A 24,162-nucleotide genomic window follows, 5' to 3' on the forward strand; every position below is an offset into this window, starting at 1 on the left:
TTCACTTCCGCAAATTAAGATCCTTATGTGTAAGCAGATGTTGTAGACTACGATGATTGGTGTAGACCTCACAATGGACACCGTATAAATAATGCCGCTAAATCTTTAAGGCATGAACAATAACTCCAACCAACTCAAGGTCGTGGACTGGATAATTCTTCTCATGTACCTTTAACTGCCTATATGCGTAGGCAATCACCCTACCGTCTTGCATCAACACTGCACCAAGACCAATACGCAACACGTCATAATACACAGTATAAGACCCTGAACCTGTAGGTAATGCCAATACTGGGGCTGCAGTCAAAGTTGTCTTGAGCTTTTGGAAGCTCTCCTCACATTCCTCGGTCCACCTGAATGGAGCACCCTTCTGGGTCAATTTGGTCATAGATCCAGCAATAGAAGAGAAACCCTTTACAAAACGGCAATAATAACCTGCCAAACCAAGGAAACTACGGATTTTCATAACTGAGGACGGTCTGGACCAACTCTGCACTGCTTTAATATTCTTCGTATCTACCTTGATTCCCTAGCACAAAACTATATGACCCAAAAACCCACTGAATCAAGCCAGAATTCACACTTTGAAAATTTGGCATATAACTTCTCTTCTCTCAATGTTTGAAGCACAGTCCTCAAGTGTTGTTCATGATCTTCCTGACTCCGGGAATACACCAGAATATTGTCAATAAATACAATGATGAAAGAATCAAGATAGGGCTGAAATACACTATTCATTAAGTGCATAAATGTTGTTGGGGCGTTGGTTAGCCCAAATGACATTACAAGGAACTCATAATGACCATACCGAGTCCTAAAAGCAGTCTTCAGGTTATCTGGCTCCCGAATCTTCCACTGATGATAGCCTGAACGCAAGTCGATCTTAGAAAATACTCTGGCACCCTGAAGCTGATCAAATAGGTCATCAATACGTGGCAATGGATACCTGTTCTTCACTGTAGCCTTGGTAAGCTGGCGGTAATCAATACACATCCATATAGAACCATCCTTCTTCTTCACAAATAAGGCAGGAGCAACCCAAGGCGATACATTGGGCCGAATGAAGCCCTTATCAAGCAATTCCCGCAACTGTTCTTTTAATTCTTTCAACTTTGCTGGGGCCATTTTTTAAATAAGAGATTAAGGGGAAGAAAATAAATAATAAATAGTTAAACAAATTCTATCTATGCAACTTAATACTTTAAAATGATAGTGGAAGATTATAAAAAATGTAGAAACTTATTTTGACATTGAATAAAATGACAAATGCAATAATGTTGTAAAATATAGGCTATTATTGTAAGGTTGTGCAAATAGCCTAAAATACTAGTGTAAAAAATGAAGTAAAACATTTGAAACAATGTGTTATGGATGCAAATAATGATTTTAGATAATTAAGTCATCACAAAATGATTTGAAGGAGTAAGGCTATACTGTAGCTCATATTAGGGTGGAGACCCTCAATAAATCTGCGAACACGCTCTCGAACAGTAGCAACTAAGGCTGGTGCATGCCTCGCCAAATCACTGAATCGGACCGCATACTCTGACACGGTCATACAACCCTGGCACAACTGCTCAAACTCTGTGCGCCATGCATCTCTAAGATTCTGAGGAACATACTCCCTTAAGAACATATCTTAAAATTGAGTTGAAGTGAGTGAAGATGCCTCAACGGGACTATCCAACTCATATGCCCCCACCACTAGTAGGCTGCTCCTCTAAACTGGAATGTCGTGAAAGAAACCCCATTTGAATCCACAATACCCATAGTACAAAGGATACAGTGACATTCCTCCAGAAAACCCTGAGCATCCTCTGAAGCTAAGCCGCTGAAAGTGGGAGGGTGGTACTTCTTGTACCTGACGAGCCTGAGCTGCTCCCTCTCTGAAACTGTTGTCCTAATCTCAGCCCGAACTGGGACAACTGGTTGCACTGGTATACCTTTGGGGCATGGTCAACTTGGGCCCGTGGTTCTGGAGTACGGGTGGCGGGAGTCTGTGCTCCTCCCCCAGCTTGAGATGTGGCAGGAGCAAGTGGAATTAACCCTGCCTGAGCTAGAGTGCCAAACATGCTCAAAACCTAGGCAAGAGTATCCTGAAGTGCAGGAGTAGTAACAGGCATATCAGGTGCCTGCTCTCCAATTGGAGCTACTGGTGGCTCTGGTGCAGTAGCTCATGCAGGCGCTCTGGCTACACCACGTGGTCTTCCTCGGCCTCTGCCCCGACCCCTGCCTCCTGCGATTCCAATATGGGGTGCGGGTGTGTCATCATCGAATCCAGTTGTGCGTGTCCTCACTATCTGTGAGAGAATAGAAATACAATGGTTTAGAACTTTGAAATCAACAAATGCGCACGATAAGGAATCAAAGAAGTGAATATTTTTCTAACAGTTCCATAGCCTCTCAAAGATAAGTACAGACGTCTCCGTACCGATCTGCCTGACTCTACTAAACCTGCTTGTTACTCATGACACCTATGAACCTAGAGCTCTGATACCAACTTGTCACGGTCCCAAATTCCCTCCGTAGGATATTGTGATGGCACCTAGTCTCTAGGACTAGGTAAGCCTATCAATGCAGAATAAAAATAGAAATTTGAAACTTTAAATAATTGCAACTCCCAAAACCTGGTAGAAATAAGTCACAAGCTTCTAAGATTTTTATTCTCAATGTCTCTATATATATCAAGGTCTAAAGAAAATAAGGAAGCAACATAATAATGATAGAAGGGGACTCCGGAGTCTGCTGACGCTGGCAGATATACCTCGAAGTCTCTGTGTACAGGTAACTCACTGATGTCGGGGCTGGTAAGGAGTACCTGGATATGCACAAAAATATGTGAAGAAGCGTAGTATGAGTACATCACAACGGTACCCAGTAAGTGCCAAGCCTAACCTCGGTAGAGTAGTGACGAGGTCAGGTCAGGCCCTACAAGAAAATAATAAATGCACGGTAAAATATTTAACAATATAATAAAATAAACGGAAAAGGGTCAAAATGCCATTGAGCTATCTGAAATAGCTCAAAAATGCCCTCCATTTATTTTTGGTACCAAAAATATCCTTGCCATCTATTTTTTGGATCACAAATGCCCTTAAATTATTAGTCTTGTCATTGAAGGTGACATGGCAGTCCAACTAGGTTAGATTTGCTTACATGGCCATCTACCTAAGCAATCCATCATGGCAAAAATATTTTTTGGGAATTTTGTTTTTCCGGAAATTATTTTAAAATACAAAATCAACACTTATTCCGAAAAAAATTAAAAAAAATAAATCTAGAAAAATTATTTTTAGAAAAAAACAAATTCCAAAAAAAATATTTTTCTGGAATTTTAAAAAAAATACAAAATCAATACTTATTCCGAAAAAAGTAAAAACAAAATTCGAAAAAATAATTTTCCGAAAAAATATTTTTTCCGTAAATATTTTACTTTTTTTCATACTAAGTGTTGATTTTGTATTTTAATAAAAATTTCTGAAATAAATAATTTTCCGGAAAGTGTTGAATTTTTGGTCCAAATGCCATTAACCCGTTATTTTTCCAGAAATAAGTTTTCCTAAAATAATTTTTCTGGAATTTGTTTTACTTTTTTCGGAATAAGTGTTGATTTTTTATTTTTTTTAAAAATCGAAAAAATAATTTTCTAGATTGTTTTTTTTACTTTTTTCGGGATAAGTGTTGATTTTGTATTTTAAAAAAAAATTCCGAAAAAATAATGTTTTCCCAAAAAATAATTTTGCCATGTTGGATTGCTTAGGTGGACTGCCATGTCACCTTCAATGACAAGACTAACAGTTTAAGGGCATTTGTGGTCCAAAAAATAGACGGCAAGGATATTTTTGGTACCAAAAACAAACGGAGGGCATTTTTGACCCTTTTCCGTAAAATAAAATGACAATGAAAATGAATCAAGTAGCATGCCACCATTTAATTACACAAAGTAATGGCAAATAATATTTCATAGAGTCAAACATAATTTCCTTTCAACTTTTAAGAAAATCACAACAAGTAATCAAAGGCAACTGCGGCCATAAATCAATATCAACAAGGGCACTCCCGAGGTACCTCCTCGTAGTCCCAAATCATAAATAAATTAATAATATCTTATTTTCTTATCTCACCGCGGGAGCCTTCACAATTTATTTTAAAGAAAATATTTTTCCCGAAATAGCATCCCTTGTTTTAGCCATCCATATCACACCGCATGACTTCTAGTAGTTTTCCCTACTAGCCACACATATCAAGCCATCCTTATCTCACCGCATGCGTTTCAACACCCAAACCTTATACCACCACATGCGTACCAATATCACAATATATCACAATTTTCACCACAAGTGCCCAAAATAATTCAACAACAATATTTTTTACAATAAATAGCTCACGGATCATGCCAAATAAATCAACAATAATATTTTCTTTCCACAAATAAGAGCTCACAGCTCCATCACAATGAGTACAAAAATCTTACAAAAATATTCAGGAATAAATAATTCAACAAAATAATATTTCAAAATCTTTAATATGTTGCTTAAATACCAAATTTAAAAATGTCAAATACTTTGCATTAATAATATTTAATTTAAAGAAAATCAACCTTCAAATAATGCACAGAATAAAAGAAAACAAGTTCCAACTAAACATGTAACAGTTAGCAGGAAAAGGTCAAGCAATTTAAATTATAAACATTTAAATAAATGATGAAGAATATAACAATGTAAAATTATTTAATTAATATGCAACAATGATCTATACAATTTAAATATATAATCTTTCACATTTAACCCGTGTACACACTCGTCACCTCGTGTACACGACTTTCAACACATTTCAATTTATCACTTCAATACCAATCCTAGGAAAAATTTCCCCCACACAAGGTTAGACAAGTCACTTACCTCGACTTGCTCCAATTTAACCAAGTAGTATGCCTTTTCCTCAATTTTCCAATTCCGATCGACTCATATCTAGTCATAATTAATTCGATACAGTCAAATAAAATTATAGGAATCAATTTCATAAGAAAATATTATATTTTTCAATAAAATTTGAAATTAGTTAATAAAATCGCCTCTGGGGACCATGTCTCGGAATCTGGCGAAACTTACAAAATCCGACAACCCATTCAATTACGAGTCCAACCATACCAGTTTCACTCAAATCCGACTCCGAATTGACACAGAAATCTCAAAAAATCGTTTTTATGAGATTTCTAAAATTTTCCCAAATTTCCATCTCAATACACTAATAAAATGGTGAAAGTAATGATATATTCGTGTATATTGACCAAATCCGAGTTAGAATCACTTACTCAAATATTTTTTCGTGAAAATTTGTCGAAAATCGCTTCTGCTCAAGCTCAAGTTCGTAAAAAATGGCAAATGGGACGATCATGGCCCTTGATCATTGCCCTCGATCATGGACCTCGGTCATGGCCTTCGATCATGGCCCTCGACCCTGGGGCTCGATCACAGCCATCGATTCTGGCTATCGATCATGGATTCGATCTTTATGGCCTTCGATCACTATGCTCGGTCATAGCCCTCGATCCTGGGCCTTCGATCATGGCCCTCAAGCCTTGCCTTCGATCATGGCTCTCGAGCCTGCCTTCGATTATGGCTCTCGAGCCTTGCCTTCGATCCTCGACTCAATTTCTGGGCTCGATTTCTAGCCTTTGATTTTTGAACTCGACTTCTAGCCTTCCATTTTTGGGATCGACTTCTGGGCTCGATTGCTCAGTAGAAGAAAATTTGCAGCAGCTTTTTGCAACAACTGTTTAAGTCAAACTTTTGATCCGTTAACCAACCAAAACTCACCTGAGGCCCTCGGAACCTCAACCAAATACACCAACAAGTACTAAAATATCATACGAACTTATTTGAAATCTCAAATCACATCAAACAACGCTAAAATCACAAATCACACCCCAATTCAAGCTTAATAAAACTTAAGAATTTCCAACATCTACATTCGATATCGAAACCTATCAAATCAAGTCCGATTGACCTAAAATTTTGCACACAAGTCATAAATGACATAACGGAGCTATGAAAATTTTTAGAACTGGATTCCGACCCCGATATCAAAAAGTCAACTCCCCGATCAAACTTCCAAACTTTAAATACCTATTTTAGCCATTTCAAGCCTAATTTCACTACGGACTTCTAAATAAAATTCCGATCACGCACCTAAGTCCAAAATAACCATACGGAGCTGTTGGAATCATCAAAATTCTATTCTAGGGATTGTTTGCACATAATTCGACATCCGGTCACTATTTGAACTTAAACTTATAATTTTTTATCAAAATTCCATATCTCGGGCTAGGGACCTCGGAATTTGATTCCGGGCATACGCCCAAGTCCCAAATCACGATACAGACCTACTGGAACTGTCAACACACTGATCTGAGTCCGTTTGCACAAAATATTGACCAAAGTCAACTCAGTTGAGTTTTAAAGCTCTAATTCATATTTTAATCGATTTTTCACACAAAAACTTTCCGAAAAATTTTACGGACTGCGCACACAAGTCGGGTAATGATAAATAGTACTTTTTGATGTCTTAGAACAGAGAATTAATTATTAACTTTAAAGATGATATTTTGGGTCATCATATGCAGCTTGTAGCCCGATCCCATAAATATCCTCACAATCAGGCGCTCGGCCTCACTCAGTCATCAATCTCCCCAGTCTCTCGAACTCTCAATAATCATAATAAACAACCGAAACAGCGATGATATAATGTATCAATGTAGAACAACAGAGACTGAGATATAATATGCAAGTAAAAACTGTGATTGAGTACAAAGTGGTAATTTTGCAGATAATTCAATATGTAACACGACCTCTGTGGGTCCCTACAATATCAACACATAGCCTACGCATGATCTCTAACATGATTTGGAACTTAATTTCTATAACACAGAGAATATACAGATACTAACAGATTATACAACTATACAGTTCCGTGGAATTGACCAAGTCACAATAACTATGGTGCACGCCCACATGCCCGTCACCTAGAATGTGCGTCACCTCAACACCAATCACATGACACAAAATTCTGGGTTTCATACCCTTAGAACCAAGTTTAGAACTATTACTTATCTCAAACCGTGAAAATCTCTACTCCAACACGCCCTAGCTTCGCGAATCGGCCTCCAAATGCCTTAAATATAGCCATAAATAGTTCGATAAAATTAACACGGGCTAAAATAATTAATTACATAAGAAAATAATAAGTTATTAATCAAAAGTTAAAAAGTTGACTCAAAAGTTGGCCCCCGGGCCCACGTCTCGGAAACTAATAAAATCACAAAATCCGGAAGCTCATTTAACCACGAGTCCAACCATACCAAATTTACCAAAATCCAACACCTAATTGACACCCCCAAATTCCCAATTTAAACTCTCCAAATCCCTAGACTCAACTCCCAAAATTACACCTCAAAACCACACAATCTAGGTAGGTAATTCAACGGGGAAACAAAATTATTGAATAATTTAACCACAAGTGACTTACCTCAAGAAACCCCTCGAAAATCCTCTCAAATATCGCCTTAGACCGAGTTTGCAAAGTCCTAAATGAGAGAAATCACCAAACCCTTCGGATTTAAACACTGCCCAGTGCTTTCACACCTGCGGGCCAAATATCCCCACTTTCGGAATCGCTTTTGCGATAGAATTTCCGCTTTTGCGGAAGCCACTTAAGTTCACAGGGTCCGCAACTGCGGAAGCATTTCTGCGGCCTATGATCCGCTTCTGCGAAGACAGCCTACGCCCCATTCTCCGCATATGTGGAGCCTTGCTCGCACCTATGGGCTTGTAGATGTGGATGACCCCTCACTCTTGCGTCCTTCCACAGGCCAGGCCAGCTCTGCACCTGCGCAACATTAGCCGCACCTATGTCCAAGAGCCTCATAGGTGCGATCACACCAGAAGGCTCCCAGCTTCAGCAATGCTCTAAGTCTCATTTTCGATCCGATAACCATCTGAAATCAACCTGAGGCCCCATGACCTCAACCAAACATACCAACAAGTTCCAAAACACGATACGAACTTAGTCTAGCCCTCATATTACATCAAACAACATCAAAGACATGAATCACACCCCAATTCAAGCATATTGAAACTAAGGAATTCCAACTTCTACAAACGACACTGAAACCTATCAAATCATGTCCAATTGACCTCATATTTTGCACACAAGTGACAAATGACACCATAGAGCTATTCCAACTCCCAGAACCCCATTCCGAGCCCGGTATCCACAAAATCCACTCACGATCAAACTTCTAAATTTCTAACTTTTGCCATTTCAAGCCTAATTCAAATACGGACCTCTAATTCACAATCCGGACATACTCCTAGGTCCAAAATCACCTAACGGAGATAACACGAACAATCAAATATCTATTCTGGAATAGATTACACATAAGTCAACATCCGATCAACCTTTTCAACTTAAGCTTTTAGCCTTGAGACTATGTCTCAATTCATTCCAAAACCTCTCCGGACCCGAACCAACTACCCCAGCAAGTAACATAACAACAATTAAGTATGGAATGAAAGGTAAATGGGGGAACGGGGCAACAACACTCAAAAAGACCGACTGGGTCGTTACATCCTCCCCCTCTTTAACAAATATTCATCCTCGAACGAGTCTAGAAACGTACCTGGAGTCTCAAATAGGCATGGATATCGGCTCCACATCTACCGCTCGATCTCCCAAGTAGCCTCCTCAACTGGCTGACCTCTCCAATGCACCTTCGCTGAGGCTATGTCCTTTGACCTCAACTTTCAAAACTGCCGATCCAAAATGGCCATCGACCCTACATCATAAGTCAAATCACCATCCAACTGAACCGTGCTGAAATCCAAAACATAAGACAGATCGCCGACATACTTCTGGAGCATAGAAACATGAAACACTGGATGCACACTCTACAAACTAGGTGGCAAGGCATGCTTGTAAGCCACCTCTCCAATCCTCTGAAGTACCTCAAGCGACCCAATATACCGAGGGCTCAACTTGCCCTTCTTCCCAAACCTCATAACAGCCATAATGGGTGACACCTTAAGCAGTCACTTCTCCCCAATCATAAATGCAACATTACGAACCTTCCTATCTGTGTAACTCTTATGTCTAGACTGCGTCGTGCGAAGCCGATCCTGAATCAATTTAACATTGTCCAAAGCATCCTGAACCAAGTCAGTACCCAATTGCCTAGCCTCATCCAGATCGAACTAACCCACCGGGGATCGATATCGTCTCCCATATAAAGCATCATACGTAGCCATTTGAAAGCTCGACTGGTAGTTGTTGTTGTAGGCAAACTCCGCGAGCGGCAGAAACTGATCCCAAAACCCCCTGAAATCTATGACACAAGCGCGTAGCATGTATTCCTATATCTGAATACTGAGATCTGACTGTCCACCCGTCTTAGGGTGAAATATGATGCTCAACTCAACCTGGGTCCCCAACTCTCGCCGTACTGCTCTCTAAACCGGTGATGTAAACTGTGTGCCCCGATCTGAAATGATCGACACTAGCACACAGTGAAGTCGAACAATCTCGCGAATTTAAATCTCAGCCAACCGCTCCAAAGAACAAGTTGTCCCAACTGGAATGAAGTGCGCGGACTTAGTCAGCCCATTCATAATCACCCAAATAGTATCAAACTTCCTCGAAGTCTGTGGGAGCCCAATTTCAAAATCCATAGTGATACGCTCCCATTTCCACTATGGAATCTTAAGCCTCTAAAGCAATCCACCCGGTCTCTGATGCTCATACTTCACATGCAATTTAGGCACCGAGCTACAAACCCCACTATATCCTTCTTCATTCTCCTCCACTAATAGTGCTTCCTCAAGTTCTGGTACATCTTTACGGCACCTGAATGAATGAAATACCGCAAAGTGTGGGCCTCCTCAAGAGTCAACTCACGCAACCCATCTACATTAGGTACACAAATCCGACCCTGCATCCTCAACACCCCATCATCCCCAATAGTAACATCTATGGTATCACCGTGTTGAACCGTGTCCTTAAGGACAATCAAATGAGGATCATCATATTGGTGCTCTCTGATGCGATCATATAAGGAAGACGAGAAACCACACAAGCTAGAACCCAGCTGGGCTCCGAAACATCTAATCTCACGAACTGGTTTCCCAAGGCCTGAACATCAACTACAAGAGGTCTCTCACCCACAAGAATGAATGCAAGGCTACACATAGGCACCACCTTTCTATTCAAGGCACCGACCACTATATTGGCCTTCCTGGGATGATACAGAACGGTAATATCATAGTCCTTTAGCAACTCCAATCATCTTTGTTACCTCAAATTTAGATCCTTTTGTTTGAAAAAGTGTTGGAGACCCCGATGATCGGTAAATAACTCACAAGACACACCGTTGAGACAATGCCTACAAATCTTCAATGCATGAACGATGGCAGCCAACTCCAAATCATGAACATGGTAGTTCTTCTCATGAAGCTTCAACTGAAGTGAAGCATAAGTAATCACTCTACCCTCCTACATCAAGACACACCCAATACCGATCTAAGAAGCATCACAATACATTGTATAAGAGCCTAAAGCTAAAGGCAAAACTAGAACTGGAGCTATGGTCAAGGCATTCTTGAGCTTCTTGAAACTCTCTTCAAACTCATCCGACCACCTGAAAGTATCACCCTTCTAGGTCAATTTGGTCAAAGTCGATGCAATAGACCAAAAACCCTCCACGAAGCGACGATAATAACCGGCCAAGCCGAGAAAGCTCTGAATCTCTGGCCAAGCCAAGGACGGTGTGGTCTAACTCTGAACCGCCTCAATCTTCTTTGGATCCACCTAAATCCCTTCAAAAGACACCACGTGCTTTAAGAACACCACCAAACTAAGCCAAAACTCACACTTGGAGAACTTGGCATAAGGTTTCTCCTCCCTCAACCGCTGCAACACAATCCTCAAATGCTGGGCATGCTCCTCCTGGATACGAGAGTATACCAGGATATCATCAATAAATACTATGACAAACAAGTCGAGATAAGGCTGAAATACACCATTCATCAGATGCATGAATGTTGATGGGGCGTTGGTCATCCCAATGGATATCACAAGGAACACATAATGTCCATAATGGGTCCTGAATGTTGTCTTTAGAATATCCTAGTCCCGAATCTTCAACTGGTGATACCCAGACCTCAAATCAATTTTAGAGAACACCCTCTCTCCCTGAAGCTCGCCAAATAGATCATCAATGCGCGGCAAAGGATACTTGTTCTTGATTGTTACTTTGTGCAACTACCTATAGTCGATGCACATCCGCATAGTACCATCCTTCTTCTTCACAAACAAAACCGGTGCACCCTAAGGCAATACACTAGGCCTAATAAATCCCTTATCAAGAAGTTTCTGAAGCGGTTCTTTCAATTCCTTTAACTTATCTGGTGCCATACGATACAGAGGAATAGAAATGGGTTGAGTGCCTGACACCAAGTCGATACCAAAGTCAATATTCCTGTCGAGCGGCATGCCCAGCAGGTCTGCAGGAAACACATCCAAAAAGTCTCGCACCACCAGAACAGAATCAATAGTAGTAGTATCAGCACCAACATCCCTCATAAAGGCCAAATAAGATAAACAACCCTTCCCAACCATCCGTTGGGCCTTCAGATATGAAATCACTTTGCTGGGAGCATAATCTAGAGAACCTCCCCATTCGATCCTTGGCAACCCCGGCATCGCAAACGCCACGGTCATAGCGTGACAATCCAGCATAGCATGACATGGAGATAACCAATCCATACCCAAGATCACATCGAAATCCACCATACTAAGCAATAAGAGATCAACTCCAGTCTCCAATCCCCTAATAGTCACTACACATGACCAATATACACGGTCCACAACAATAGTATCGCCCACCGGCATGGATACATTAACAGGTGAGACTAAGGACTCACAAGGAATAACTAGATTATGAGCAAAATATGATGATACATACGAATAAGTGGAACCAAGGTCAAATAATACAGAAGCATCCCTGACTGCCACCTGATCGGCCTCGCCCTCTAGGGCGACCCATAGCTTCCTGGGCTCCACCCTAAAATGGCTGGGCGGGTGGTGAAGTAACTAGTGGGGAAGTCATAGCCTGACTCCTCTGCTACAATGGACCTCCCGGGCGATGAGGACACTGTCTCCACATATGCTCAAACTCCTTGCACTCGAAACAACTCCCCGGTGGTGGTGGGGATTGAATCGGGCACCGAGTGCTAGTGTAACTTTGAGCTAGAAGGGCACTGAGAGATGATTGACCTTGACGAGCACTATATGAACCATGGATGGATGATGCACCATGATGAACTGGAAGAGCCATTTGGCCGTGCCTATAAGGACGATCCATGTTTTGGTAGAACTGACCCCCAGATGAAACACCACTAAAACCACCTGATCCACGGGGTCTCTTGGCCTCCCTCTCCTTACTCTCCTGGCTAGAACCATATCTAGACACCGGGCAATATCAACCACCTCATTGAACCAAGCACTAGATACACTCTCCCTAGTCATAGATAAATGCAACTGATAGGTGAGTCCATCAATGAACCTCCTAATCCTCTCCCTCTCAGTGGGAACCAACCAAACTGTGTGATGAGTAAACTTTGAAAATCTCATGTCATACTGGGTCACAGACAGGCCATCTTGACGTAGTTGCTCAAATTGCATGTGCAACGCCTCCTTACGGGTCGGTGGAACAAATTTCTCCAAGAATAGAATGAAGAACTCATGCCATGAAAGTGTTGTAGCACTGATCTCCAGAATACCCGCGGTATGAAGGATCCGCTAACACATATCCAAGAAGTCCTAACCATCATCTGACTCAACCCTACTGAATGATGGAGGATGGAGTCTCCTAAACCTCACAATTCTCTTATGCTCATCCTCACTCATAAAGGGACCCACCTGGGCCTGAGCAGCTGCAATCGGCTGGGCTGGTAATACCCCTGGCGTCTAAAGCCCTTGCATCACCTGATCTGGAGTACGGGCAGCTGGAGTCTGAGTACCTCCCCCTGCCTGAGAAGTGGTTGGCGCGGTCTGAACAGAAACTGCCTAAGCAAGGCTAGTGCACACCGTCAAAATCTGAGCCAAAGCCTCCTAAATGCATGGAATCACAATGGGTACAGTTGGTGCCTGAGCTGGCCCAACTGGATCAACCACCTCTAGAACTTTCTCTTGAGAAGTGGTTGGCGCGGTCTTTACATAAACTGCCTAAGCAAGGATAGTGCACACCGTCAAAATCTGAGACAAAGCCTCCTAAAGGCATGGAATCACAATGGGTACAGTTGGTGCCTGAGCTGGCCCTATTGGATCAACCACCTCTAGAACTTGCTCCTGAGGTAGAGCAACTGGTAGATATACAGGTGCTACTCTAGTTGTTGTACGAGCTGAACCTCTTCTCCTACCGCAGCCCCTACCGCAACCTCGGCCTCTCGTGGCCCTAGATGGTGGGACTGGTGGTTGTCCATCCTATCTAGTAGCATATGTCCTCACCATCTATGAGATAATATAATAACAGAAGTTTAGTTCCCGGAATCAACAAATCCGCACGACAAGAAAACATGAATGTGAAGTTTCCTAAGGTTTCGGCAACCTCTCGAAGATAAATATAGACGTCTCCGTACTGATCCACAAGACTCTACGAAACCTGCTCATGACTCGTGAGACCTATGTAACCTAGGCTCTGATACCAGCTTGTTACGACCCAAAACATAGCCTATCGTGATAGCGTCTAACGTGGTACTAGGCAAGCTGACACCTCAAAACATTTCCAATACTTTTAAGTGAAAACTGAAATAACACAGGTTTAAATAATTAAAGATTTCATAAACTGGATATGAATTCAAAACTCAATATGAAAATTCCCAAACCTAGGGTGTCACTGAGTACATGAGCATCTATATAACACGAGTCTAAAAATAATGTCTATGAAAAACTCAAACTAAATACATAAAGCTGAAAGATAGGAAGGGAGAGTCAAGGTCTGCGAACGCCGAACAGCTACCTCAAAATCTCCGAATGATCTAGCTGCTCAGATAATCAACTCCCACCGTGTCCGGTAATACTTGAATTTGCACACGAAGTGCAGGGTGTAGGGTGAGTACAACTAACTCAGTAAGTAACAAGACTAACTATTGGAGTGAAAGTACTGATGAGCTTTACAGAGACAGTTCAGTTACAGAAATTTACAATAAAGGAAAAGTAGGAATGCTTTCACGTTCGACATTTGAACCAAAACAGTTAATTCATGTCAAGTTCAATTGAAACAGGATATGGAATCTCTCAGAAACTACATGACAGTAATATATGCCAGCTGATGTACACAGTAATGAAGTCAATTGCATATTCTCAAAGTAATAGTCACTCAGTCCTCACATTCACTCCAACCTCACAGTCACTCATTACACACAGTCTCTCACTTCTCCCAGTCGCTCGGCACTCGCACTCAGTAGGTATATGCGCTCACTGTGGTTGTGCAGACTCCGGAGGGGCTACTTCAGCCCAAGCGCTATAATAAGCCAATCATGGCATAAATCAAATAAATATGTTGCGGCGTGCAGCCCGATCTCATGAATATCCTCACAATTAGGCCCTCGTCCTCACTTAGTCATCAATCTCTCCAGTCTCTCGGGCTCTCAATAATCATGATAAACAACCCAAACAACGGTGGCATATTGTATCAATAAAGAACAACATCGACTGAGATATAATATGCAAGTAAAAATTGTGACTAAGTACAAAGTGGCATTTTTGCAGATAATTCAACATGTAACACGACCTCTGTAGGTCCCTACAGTATCAACACATAGCCTACACATGATTTCTAACATGATTTGCAGCTCAATATTTATAACACATGGAGAATATACTGATACCAACAGATTATACAATTATACAGTTCCATGGAATTGACCATGTCACAATTACTATGGGGCACGCTCACACGCCCGACACCTAGCATGTGCATCACCTCAATACCAATCCCATGACACAAAATTCAGGGTTTCATACCCTCAGAACCAAGTTTAAAACAATTACTTACCTCAAATCATGCTAATCTATACTCCAACATGCCCTTGCCTCTCGAATCTGCCTCTAAATGCCTCGAATCTAGCCACAAATAGTTTGACACAATCAACACGGGCTAAAGGAATCTATTCCATAAGAAAATACTATGTTATCAATCAAAAGTCAAAAGGTCGACTCAAAAGCCGGCCCCCGAGCCCACACCTCGGAATCCAATAAAAGTCACAAAATCGGGAATCCCACTTAACCACGAGTCCAACCATACCAAATTTACCAAAATCCAACACAAAATGGACACCCAAATCCCCAATTTAAACTCTCCAAATCCTTAGCCTCAACTCCCAAAATTACACCTGAAAATCACACAATCTTGGTGGGGGAATTCAATGGGGAAACAAAATTATTGAATAAATTTAACCACAAGTGACATACATCAAGAAACCCCACGAAAATCCTCTCAAAAATTGCCTTAGACCAAGTTTACAAAGTCCTAAATGAGAGAAATTACGAAACCCTTCGGATTTAAACATTGCCCAGTGCTTTCGCACCTGTGGGCCAAATATCTGCACCTGCGGAATCGCTTTTGCGATAGAATTTCCACTTCTGTGGAAGCCACTTAAGTCCCCAGGGTCCGCACCCGCGGAAGCTCTTCTGCGGCCCATGATCCACTTCTGCAAAGATAGCCTACGCCCCCTTCTTTGCATCTACGGAGCCTTGCACGCACCTGCGGGCTCATAGATGCGGATTACCCCTCGCTCCTGTATCCTACCACAGACCAGCCCATCTCCGCACCTACGCAACATTAGCCACACCTGCGGCATCGCACTTGCGGCCAAGACCCTCGCAGGTGCGATCACACCAGATGGCTTCTAGCTTCAGCAATGCTCTAAGTCTCATTTTCGATCTGATAACCATCTGAAATCAACCGGAGACCCCCCGGACCTCAACCAAACATGCGAACAAGTTACAAAATATGATACGAACTTAGTCAAGCCCTCAAATTACATCAATCAACATCAAAAATATGAATCGCACCCCAATTCAAGCCTATTAAAACTAAGGAATTCCAACTTCTACAAACGATGCTGAAACCTATCAAATCACGTCTGATTGACCTCAAAGTTTGCACACAAGTCAGAAATGATACCACAGACCTACTCCAACTCCGAGAACACCATTCCGAGCTTGGTATCCACAAAGTCCACTCTCAGTCAAACTTTTAAATTTCCAACTTTCGCCATTTCAAGCCTAATTCAAATATGGGCCTCCAATTCACAATCCGAATACTCCAAAATCACCCAACAAAGTTAATAGAACCATCAAAACTCTATTACGGAGTCGTTTACACATAAGTCAACATTCGTTCAACCTTTTCAACTTAAGCTTTCAACCTTGAGGCTAAGTGTCTCAATTCATTCTGAAACCTCTTCGGACCCGAACCAACTACCCCGGCAAATCACATAACAATAATTAAGTAGGGAATGAACAGCAAATGGGGGAACAAGGCCATAACTCTCAAAACGGTCGGTCGGGTCATTACAAATATAATACCATTGTAGTGCGAACTATTACAACTTAGTAGTATCAAGAGACTACGAGATCGAAAAGCATTTTTAAGTATTGCAACTGATCTTTTAAATACGTATTTATGTGTTTGGATAGACGTGTAAAAATAAATAATAAACAGTTGAAGTGTTTGGTAGAAAGGTATTGACAAGTTGTTATTTTGTTAAAATAACTAAAATAAACTTAAAATAATTACAAAAGATTATAAATTTAAAAGTTTCTTTATAAAGAAAAGGATGAACAATGAATATGGAATGAAGGGAAAGTTAGGAAATTTATTTTGGAAATTTTTTTTTTGAATTAAAAAATATTATTTAGGATAAACTAGTAAAAGCTTTGGTCAAACTAAAAGTGTGTGTAGTGTCATCAAAGTGGAAAAATTGGGAAAAACAAGGCATCGCGCTCTCTTCTCTCTTATGCAAAAATCCTAAACTTGATGCCAAAGTCTTGCTTCTATGGCCTCTCCGACCATTGGCCAGCTGCCAGATGGGGCTGGTCAGTCGTCTACACCTCCCCCATAACCTACTACATCCAATAGAACTACAAATCCAATCCAAAACTACGCGAATTTATTACAACCAAAAACCTTAAATACTCCCATGCAAACCCTACCCGTCGTTCCCGTCAAAACTGTTGAATATCTCCATGGTGAGCATGTGATTAGATGGAAGAAGGCAGAAGTAAGGCAATCCATCATTCAACAAAAGTTAACATTGGCAGTCATTGGAAAATTTTCATACGGCAAGCTAGTGATTCAAGAGCTACGTAAAGCAATACCAATCCAGCATGAATTAGAAGGAGCGTGTTCAGTAGATCTCATTGAGGACAATCATGTGTTAATTAGACTCCCATTGCTTGAAGATTATGTACACTTGCTATCAAAATCTGTTTTCTATTTGAAAGTCCTAACTGAGATATGGCAGATGCGATGCACGAAATGGAACCCTTGGTGGACTTCTGATGAAGAAACACCTATTGCAATAGCATGGATAAGCTTTCCTGAGCTGCCTCCAAATTTCTTTGGTAAGGAGTTTGTGTTTTATTTGGCAAAGGCAGTAGGTAATCCACTTCATTTAGACTTGGCTACTCAAAATAGAACACGGCCTAGTTGTGCAAAAGTGAAAGTAGAGGCGAATTTACTTACAAAATTCCCTCAACGAATTACCATAGTATAAAAGGAAGATGAATCTCGGCCAGAGGAGTCTAAGTGGATTAACATTAAATATGATCATATGCCAAAGTATTGCAGGAATTGCAAGAAGCAAGGGCATAATGAAGTTGAGTGCTGGTTGATTTACCCAAAACTACACAAGAGGTTTAAAGAGAATGATGTTAATCAAAATAATGGTAAGGATATGACTGGTACTGTAGCTACCTCTACAAAAGTTCTTGCAAGTGGCAAAGTTCTGGGCAAATCATGCTAAACAGGAGTGGATACAAGCAAGAAGGAACAAGTATCAACGAGATAATAGAGGCCGCATCAATGAAAATACAAATGAGAAGGAAGCTGACAATGGGAATGGGAAGAACAAAGTTGAGGCAGTAGCTACAAAAACACAATTGATGCGTTAGAAGTGGAAGAAATTGCTCAGGCACTTCGAGGATCACTAATGAAAAAGGAGATGATAAGGGCAATGACATGATTGAGCAACAACTGGCCAATGGATCCAAGAAAATACATGAAAAGTAGTAGTTGAGGCAAGCTAATGCCTCCATCTCTAATCCTAAGCACACTGGGATTAGACTTGGTATGTCTGGTAAGGAGTTGGAGAAGCCCAAAAATACCAATATCATTCCTAAGGAAATTAGGGTTCATAATGTTGATAATATCTCTTTAAAGAGAGGAGATTAGGAAGCCAAATGAGTTAAAAAAGAAGTTCTACTGAATGTGGAGAATAAGAAAAAAGATGAGGCTTATAAAGAAAAAGGTTCGAATCCTAGTTCAATGGGGATAGTGAAGTCAAGAAAGAATGGGGCTAATGCCAATTCACCTAATCCCAATGATATAGGGATTGAGGAATAGGTTAGAAGAGAATCTACTATTGAATGGGTACATAGAAGATTTGGTACCAATAAGGATGAATTAAGGTAACTCAATGTTACAATCAATCATTCGTGTCATGAAGGCCCTTCTCAAACGTACGAGGATTATGGTCAAAAGGAGGAGAATATTAATGTTAATTATGGGAAATCACTATGGAGTGATGAAGTTGATAATATGGAAGATCAAACACACAACAATGAATACAGGAAGCAAAGAAAAATAAGACGACATGCAAGAGCAAACAAGAGACTTAATTGAAACAGATCAAAAACCTAGGGTTGATGATAAATTGAACTCCAGTTTGCATCAATCAATTGTACCAGTTGGTAGTGATATAGGAGCAACAATAGAAGTCAGAAATCAAGGAGGATCATCTACTGCTGCATCAGCTAAGAAGCAATCCAATGAAACAGTAAATAATAGAAGTGTAGAGGGGGTTTTGATTAATGTTGATGGTGTTCCGGTGGAGATTTTAGGGAATAATCAAGCTAAGGCTGTTAATTTGGATGTTTTGGAGATCACAATTGGGTAAAAGCTTCACACAGCTGGTGGTAAGACTTGTGATTCCAATGGAACAGTAATTCATGGGAATCCTACCACAGTGAACCCTAGCTTGGGCGCTATCTATGAGCTTCAATTCAGAGCTATACAAGAGTCTTTAGTTGTTCAAGGAAATGGTTATGAGGTCTTGAAGGATTCATCTATGGAGAATAAGCAGCTGGAGAAGGCTATAGTACCCAGGGAATCAGGTGCAATTGAAATTGTACCCATGGCATGTGCTTCAAGTACTGGTTCTCCAATGCAAATTCAGATCAATGTACCATTTAAATCTTCGAATCAGGTGCTTCACGATATCATTACACATAATGTACTGTATGAGGATATTCATAATGCATTAGTGGATCGACAACAATTAGAAGATGAAGGTGATGGTAAGTCTACTGTTGGAAATTTTAAAGTTGTATCAAGGGAAATAGATTTGTCACCTAGGATTTCAGCTAGAAGTGGAAAGAAAGGAAAGAAGCAAACACAAGATAAGGAGCCACTACCACCTACAAGAATATTTTCCAAGACGGCAGTCTCAACAACAAGATGATGATTAAAATATTAATATGAAATATAAGGTATGTTAAGACACAACAGGCCTTTAGAGAGTTATCAACATGCAAAGGGAACATGGTTTTTTCATTATAGCACTTATGGAGCCATTTCAAAAGTAGAGGTTTATTCAGAACTACATAAGGAGGCTAGGTATGGAAGCTGCAATATCAAATGTTAATGGGAAGATATGGTTATTCTTTGATGCTATGGTGGAATAGGATCTATTGATTGATACTGAGCAGTAGTTAACCATCAAAGTGTACCATCAAGATATTGGTAAGTACATTATAATGACCTTTGTATATGCAAAGTGCTCATCACTGGAAAAATTAGAATTGTGGGATAATCTATACTACCTTGCTAGTGATATGGAATTACCTTGGGTGGTTGGAGGGGATTTTAATATGATTCATAGTGAAGAGGAGAAGATAGGAGGACCCAGTGTACACCTCAGAGTATGAATATTTTTCCTTTTGTGTTAACTCATGTGAACTCTTTAATCTTGGATACAAAGGCAGCCCCTTTACTTGGTGGAATGGGAGGCCTAATGCAAAAAGTATATTCAAATGTTTGAACAGAATTTTAGTGAATTTGCCTTACCATTCCCTATTTCCAAGTATAGAAATTGACCATATCAGTAGAACATGATCATATCATGCTCCACTTTTGATGAGTTGTGGTGATCAAGCCTTACAATTTGTTAAACCATTCAAGTTCTTGAACTTCTGGACCAAACATAAATCTTTTATGGAGGTGATTACACAGAATTGGATGGCTGACTTCACTGGAGATCTTTTTTTGATGTTCAAGAAGAAACTAAAAAGGGTTAAGATTGATCTCTCTAAATGGAGCAAGCTTACCTATTGGGATATTTTCAAGAAACTAGCTATTAGAGAAGATGTGGTTAGAGTGAAGGAAATGTTGTTTGAAGAAGACCCAACAATGGAGAATAGAATAATACTATAATAAGCTCAAGCTGAATTGAAGAAGTATTTAAGCATTGAGGAGCAGTATTGGAAACAAAAAGCAGGAATGACATATTTTGCATAAGGGGACAGAAATACTAGATATTTCCACAACCATGTCAATGGTAAAAAGCAAAAACTCCAATTGAAGAGAATTCAGAATAATGATGGTGCATTGGTTGGTTCACAAGATTTTATGGCTAATGCTACAATTAAATTTTTCCAGAAGCAGTTCATACAAGAAGATGATCCAACAAGCTATGAACTCCTAAACAATGTACCTACAATGGTATCTAGTGATCATAATTTAGAACTTTGTAGAAGTCCTACAAGAGATGAGGTGGAGGCAGCAGTGTTTACTTTGAGTGGTGAGAGTGCAAGTGGTCCAGATAGCTTCACTAGTATTTTCTTACAAGTATGATGGGATATAGTAGGGGAAGAAATACACAATATGTTGAAACTATTTTATGGAGGAAGTTCTTTGCATAAGTCTATAACTCACACAAACCTTATCTTGTTGCCAAAAAAGCCAATGGTCCAAACTTTCTATGATCCCAGACCTATAAGTTTGAGCAATTTCATAAACAAAATGATCTCGAGAGTGGTTCATGATAGGCTGGAGAAGGTACTACCTGCTTTGATCTCTTCCAATCAATCAGGCTTTGTCAAGGGGAGAAGTATATTTGAAAATATTTTGTTAACTCAGGGGATTATTACTGACATATGATTATGGGGAAAACCTACCAATATAGTCATCAAACTGGAGATGGCAAAGGCATATGATAGGGTGTTGTGGAAGTATTTGATGCATGTGTTGAGGAAAATGGGGTTTGTAAAATGCCTCATCAACATGTTGTGGAATCCACTTGCCAACAACTGGTACTCAGTTCTGATTAATGGTCAAGATTCAGGCTCTTTTCACTCAACAAGAGGTGTCAAACAAGGGGATCCTCTGTCTCCAGCATTTTTCATACTTTCAGCAGAAGTATTGTCTAGGTCTTTGAATAAACTTTTTGAAGACAAGCGGCTTAAAGGCTTTGGCATGCCTAAGTGGAATGATCCATTGAATTATTTAGCTTATGATGATGAAATTATAATCTTTGCTTCTGCTGACTCTTACTCCTTAGAAATGATTATAGAAGTTTTGTCCAAGTATGAGAACACTTTTGGCCAAATGATCAACAAGGCAAAGAATTCTTTTTATATGCATTCTAATATGGCTGAAACATTGTTTAATTATGTGGGGGAAATTACTGGATTCACATTGGGTGAATTTACATTCACCTATCTTGATTTTTCAATATTCTACACAATAAGAAGGAAGGATTACTACAATGATCTGATAAAGAAAGTGAAGGCAAAATTACATTCTTGGAAGGGGAAGTTACTATCCTATGGAGGAAAAGCTACTTTGATATCTAGTATCATATAAAGAATGGTTACACACATCCTTTTTGTACTTGATACACCTAATAATGTACTTGAACATCTACATAAAACCTTTGCTAGGTTTTTCTGGAGTAACAAGGAAGAAGGAAGAAGCAGACATCTGACAAAATGACAAAATATGTGCCTACCTAAGGAGGAAGGAAGAGTAGGTTTTAGATTACTAATTGATGTCTCCAAAGCATTATTTTCCAATCTATGATGTATGTTGAGGACTTAAAAGTCCTTATGGTCTAATTATATGTGGAACAAATACTGTAAGAAGGAGATGCCAACGGTAATTTAATTTAGAAAAGGGTCTCATGTATGGAGAAAAATGTTAGAGACTAGGGAAGAGGTTGAACACAAAATACTATGGGAAATGAAGAGGGGAGTAACTAATATTTGGCATGAGGATTAGACTGGATTAGGAGCTCTATATCATGTTGTTCCTCCATACTTTCCAATCAATGAAGAACTGCAGGAAGTATCTGAATTGAGAGATGATGATGGATGGAATGAGCAACTCCTGGAGCAGTACTTCCCAAGGGATACTGCTGATCATATTAGACTGGAAGTACGTTTTGACAATACAAATGAATACTGGGATACTCCAAGATGAATGCCTACTCCTTCGGGTAAATTCTTAGTTAGTAGTGCTTGGAGAATTTTAAGGCATAGGGAACCACCTAATCCTGAGTTCAACAAGCTGTGGACTAAAGGTTTACCTTTCAAGATCTCCTTCTTCTTATGGAGATTATGGAAAGGTAAGATCCATACTGATGATTTGTGGAGGAGAAGTGGTTACATGGTGGTGTCAAAGTACTGGTATTGTTTGCAACCAACAAAAGACTCATTTCACACTTGTTTTTAACATGTGATACTGCAAATAAGCTATGGAAGATTTTCCTTCGGGCAGCAGGATTGGTAGTGAATTTGGTGCAAGTTCATAAAGTAACAAGGGCATGGTGGAATGCACCATGCTACCCAAAACTTAAGCCATTGTTTCAGCAAGCTCCAGCAGTCATTACATGGGAAATTTGGAAGAGGAGAAACACTATGAAGTATGGAGGTGAAAAATACATTATATTATCTAGCAAGAGTGAGGTATCGATGGCTCTCAAACATTCCACTATTATGGTCAGATATGATCAGATTCTTTGAAGGTTACAAACCATATATGGTAACCAAGAGATTAACATAGCAGCTCCCTTATGAAGGTTGGTTCAAATGCAACACTGATGGTGCATCTAGAGGAAATCCTAGACCTAGTTCCTATGGATTTTGTGTGAGAGATGCTGCTAATGTGGTATATGCCAAGGCTGAGGTGATAGGGAAAACAACAAATATAGTGGCAGAAGCTAAGGCAATATTAGAAGGGCTGGTATATTATGTGGAAAGGCGGCTGCATCCTCTTATTATGGAAACTGATTCTTTGATGATGAGGAAGATCATTGATACAGAATGGGAATCTCCTTGGTGTATAGGGCCGAAAGTAAGGAAGATAAAGGAGATCAAGAGCAACTACAATGTACTCTTTCAGCATGTGCTGAGGGAGGGCAATGCAGTTGCTGATTTTTTAGCTATTCTTATTAGAGCTTCGTACTGTCTATTATTTGATGAGACCAATGCAAGAAAGACAGTCATTACTACACATCCTGTGTATGATTATATTGTGTGGATGTAGACTGGAGAGTGGCATTTATGCTAAGGCACAAGGACTACTAATGCATATTGTTATAGACTTCATTTGGGGTAAATTGTTCTATCATTTTTCAGTGGTATTAATGCGGTTTCATGCACATTCTGGAGATGAGAAGGCAGTATATACCTCTATGGTGTTAAGCTGGCAGTTGGTGTGTTATATTATTGTATGTACAGGTTTGAGAGGCTGTCCTGCAAGTGTCATGACTGAATTTAAAGGTGACTTATTTGCTGTAAAATGGAGATCAAGATGGAAGAGATCAA

Source organism: Nicotiana tomentosiformis, chromosome 2 (genome assembly GCF_000390325.3).
Source record: "Nicotiana tomentosiformis chromosome 2, ASM39032v3, whole genome shotgun sequence".
Classification (NCBI taxonomy): domain Eukaryota; kingdom Viridiplantae; phylum Streptophyta; class Magnoliopsida; order Solanales; family Solanaceae; genus Nicotiana; species Nicotiana tomentosiformis.